Genomic DNA, 4,467 nt, shown 5'->3' on the forward strand with positions numbered 1-4,467 from the left:
GTCTTCATAACCAGTGACCCACATGGCAGCTGCAGAGAAGCCCCTGTTCTCAAATCTGGTCTTAGATACATCGTTTGTGACAGTCCAAGAAATAAAAAAGGAGATCTCTTGTGGCAAACTATTGGAAACAATGAAGGAAGTGGCTGTAATTCCATAATACCGTGTCATCTACTGAGTGATGGTTATCATGATAGCCATGGGAACAAATAGGAACTTGCTCTAGAGTTTGTGGCAGTTGTCAAGAAGCTCTAATAAACCTGTTCCTAGAATCCTGCTTTGTGCCTGATGATCTCTGGAGGCACCATGGTTGAAGGGTGGCGAAGCTGTGGTCTCCCTACCAGAGATTCCGTTTTCATTAGTTTGGTATATTTCCTAGACACAGGAATCTGTTAAAGCTCCACATGTGTACTGTGTGTAGCCAGGGAGAGAACCATTGTTTGCAAGTCCAAAACTAGAGTGGGGCGGGAAAGACCTGAAGCAACTTGCTGACGGTATTTAGACACATCGCTTAGCCCATAAGCCCCATGTTTTCTCAACTGGTCTTTTTTTAAAAAATGTAATTATTTATTGATTCTTTGGGAATTTTACAACACCTCCCCAAACCCACTCATTTCCTATTCCCTCCATATCTACTCGTCACCCTTACAGTGTCCCCCACCCAAAAGAAAATTAAAAGATAAAATAAATTCAAAACAAACAGCAACAGGGCTGGAGAGATGGCTCAGCGGTTAAGAGCATTGCCTGCTCTTCCAAAGGTCCTGAGTTCAATTCCCAGCAACCACATGGTGGCTCACAACCATCTGTAATGAGGTCTGGTGCCCTCTTGTGGCCTGCAGGCATACACACAGAACATTGTATACATAATAAATAAATAAATATTTAAAACAAAACAAAACAAACAAACAAACAGCAACAATAAAATACTTCACTCCTCTGTTTTTCCTGTCTCTCCATCATCTTTGTTCATTTAGCGGCATCGAGAGCTGTGATGTGGCATGCTATTGACCCTTTTGTCCAAACAGCTTTACTTGCAAATGTTCATTGTAATGAGTTGTTGGTCTGGTTCAAGCCTTCTGGCTTTTGGTACACCATCAACACTGGACCCCCACCTAAAGTCCTCTCAGATATCGTGCTGTTGCCCAGAGTCATGGAGATCCTGTGGCTATGGTTCCACAGGACAAGTCTTTTCACGTGTTTCAACAGGTCATAGATGGGGTAGATGTTGGGGTGGGCCAATTCAAAGCACTGGATATGGGCTTGGGTGGGGACTGAGTGATCAGTCCAGTCTTCTTTTTCACTATAAAATCCCTAAGACAACAGATGTATAGTCTGAACATACAATTTATAGATTTATTCCTGTATTCATTTCCATTTTGCACCTCCTGTTCAGCTTCCTGTATTGAAATTGGAATGTTCTAGGATTGCTGGGTACTCTGACACTTTCTTAAAAAGAGAAATAAATGTTATCTTATGTATATGAATGTTTTGCCTGCATGTATGGCTGTGTACCATGTGCATGCTGGTACCCTGAGAGTTTAGAGCAAGGATCAGATCTCTGGAACTGTTATTACAGACGATTGTGAGCCACCATATGGGTGCTAGGAACTGAACCTTGATTCTCTGCATAAGCAGAAAACACTCTTAACTGCTGAGCCAACTTTTCAGCCCCTCTAGTAGTCTCAGTGCTACATGGAGTAAATAGAAGTATTCTGGCCACCTCATTGGTAATGTTTCACAATAAGAATTTGATAAATATTAGACTGGTGCTCTCAGAGCAGGGGTGCAGGCATATGTGTCCATGTGTGCATACCCACACGCACATAAGACTTTGGAGAGTGCCAACCACTCAGTGTGTAGTCTGTGATAAACTTGTACTGCTTTGTACCATTGGGCAGAGACTTCATTTTTTTTTAAATATTTATTTATTTATTATGTATACAATATTCTGTGTGTGTGTGTCCGCAGGCCAGAAGAGGGCACTAAATCTCATTACAGATGGTTGTGAGCCACCATGTGGTTGCTGGGAATTGAACTCATGACCTTTGGAAGAACAGGCAATGCTCTTAACCACTGAGCCATCTCTCCAGCCCTGGGCAGAGACTTCAAAGTGAAGTTACCAGGCAGGCTTGGTAATATAGGAAATGAATGCTAGGACACCGAAGCAGATGGATGACCATGAATTCAAGGCTGTCCTGGCCTATACAGCAGGGCTACATAGAAAGACCCTGTTTTTGTTTTTGTTTTGTCAGTGTGTGTGTGTATGTGTGTGTTTTGTTTTTTTTAAGGAAGGAAAAGAAGCTAAATTACCATTCAGTCTGCAAAATAAATCACTGAGCCCCTTGCATTCCACTATTTTGTTTGTCTTTTATTTTCCCTTCAGAGACTGCCCTAGTCGTGGGAACGAAGCTTCTGCTTTTGGTCACTTAGTGCAGACTGTACAGCTCAAGTCGCATCCAGGTCCTCTGGAAGAGCAGCCAGTCCTCTTAACCACTGAGCCACCTCTCCAGGCCCCAAGTCAGGATAGGTAGGACTATGTAGAGAGACCCTGTCTCAAAAAGTAAAGTAAGACAAAATGAAATACAAAAAAAATTATTAATACCCCCATTCTGCTTTGTGACCCAAAGACCGAGCTGATGGGGGGAAAATCCCAATTCCAAACTTGACCTCAAGCACTGGCTGCTCTTCCAGAGGACCTGAGTTCCATTCACAAGAACCACATGGTGGCTCACAGCCATCTGTAATAGGATCTGATGCCCTCTTCTGGCATAAAGACGTACACGGAGATAGAGCACTCATATACATAAAATAAATAAACTTTTTTTTTTTTTAAATCCAGGGGGCTGGAGAGATGGCTCAAAGGTTAAGAGCACTGACTGCTCTTCCAGAGGTCTTGAGTTCAATTCCCAGCAACCACATAGTGGCTCACAGCCATCTATAATGAGATCTGGTGCCCTCTTCTGGCATGCAAGCAAACATGGAAGGAATGTTGTATACATAATCTTTAAAAAAAAAAAATCCAGCCGGGCGGTGGTGGCGCATGCCTTTAATCCCAGCACTCGGGAGGCAGAGGCAGGCGGATCTCTGTGAGTTCGAGGCCAGCCTGGTCTACAAGAGCTAGTTCCGGGACCGGCACCAAAAGCTACAGAGAAACCCTGTCTCGAAAAACCAAAAAAAAAAAAAAAAAAAAAAAAAAATCCAGCTTGATGTACCGTTGCAGTTACATCTTGAAACTTGGAGACTGATCCAGAGGAAAGTCTCTTAAATAGGCTTATTTAATTTTTTTTAACTGTCTAGCAGTCCTTTTCTTAATAAATAATTTTCCAGAATTTTTGAGATAGGATCTCAAGAAGCTTAGACTGTGTAGCTGAGTCTGTCTTCTGGAATTCCTAATCGTGCTACCTCTACCTCCCTAGTGCTGGGATTTCAGGCATGTGCTACCACACCCTTCCACAATTTGTTTCCTAAAAAAGAAAACTGCCAGGTCATCATGCCAGGTTTCTGCGGAAGTGTAAAAGGGACATCAGCTGCATACTAGCAATGTATGTCTGTGAGGAACCCATGAGAATAGTGACAGCCTGGCCTTTGACTTTATGTAGACTCAGGTTTGAATCCCATCCTTGTTTTAGCGTGAGGCTGGATAGCGCACTCAGCCTCTCCTGGAATTAATGCATCTTGAATATTGGGAATACCATGTGAGACGATCATATGAAATATATACTTTCCGTTAGCACTCCAAAGACAAAGCCATTACAACCAGCAAGGGAGGGGCTTAGAGGAAGATGGCAACACTAATGCTTCCTTGTATAGTATGGTCACTATGGCCCAAGTAGAAAAATCCTAAGGGGCTTTTATTAACCATTTGATCTATGCTCACTGAAACTTAGAACGTCTTTTTCTGTTTGGGCCTGCGCCTGGCTGCAGTTTGTCCAAAGTTTTCATAAACAGCCTACATAATCTCTGACACAGACTCCTAGTAACCTAATCATGCCCTCAAGCCTCTGAAACTACTGGTGCTGGAGAATGAACCAATGACCTCATTCGTGTATGTTGAGCATTCTTACCATTGAGCTATAACACTTGGATGAGAAAGGACAAATGAGTAAGGATGCGGCTTTCGGATGCAGCTTTCCGGAGGAGGGCTGGAACAAAAACGGAATGAGCAATCACTTCTCTCTCTAGCGATCACTTGCTTATCTCTAGCTTCTGGAAGCGCGAAAGGCTGGGTGCTGAGAGTTAATTCAGATTACAAAACTCAAGAGCTTTTGGGGGAGAAGCGGGCGAGAAACCGACAAGCCGCTTCAGACTCAGAGACCAAGGAGAATACAGCAAAAGGCGCACACCTCAAAATAAAAATAACCACCAGAGGCGCCCCCGAGAGCGCGCTTGCGTTGTGCGTGAGTGCGTGCGTGCGTGCGCACAGGCTGCTGGGAGGCCGCCTCTTCCCTTTCGGCCTCCCAGTTTCCCGGC

This window comes from Microtus oregoni, unplaced genomic scaffold (assembly GCF_018167655.1).
Source record: "Microtus oregoni isolate MIOR12 unplaced genomic scaffold, Mior012 000005F_ref0000423, whole genome shotgun sequence".
Lineage (NCBI taxonomy): Eukaryota > Metazoa > Chordata > Mammalia > Rodentia > Cricetidae > Microtus > Microtus oregoni.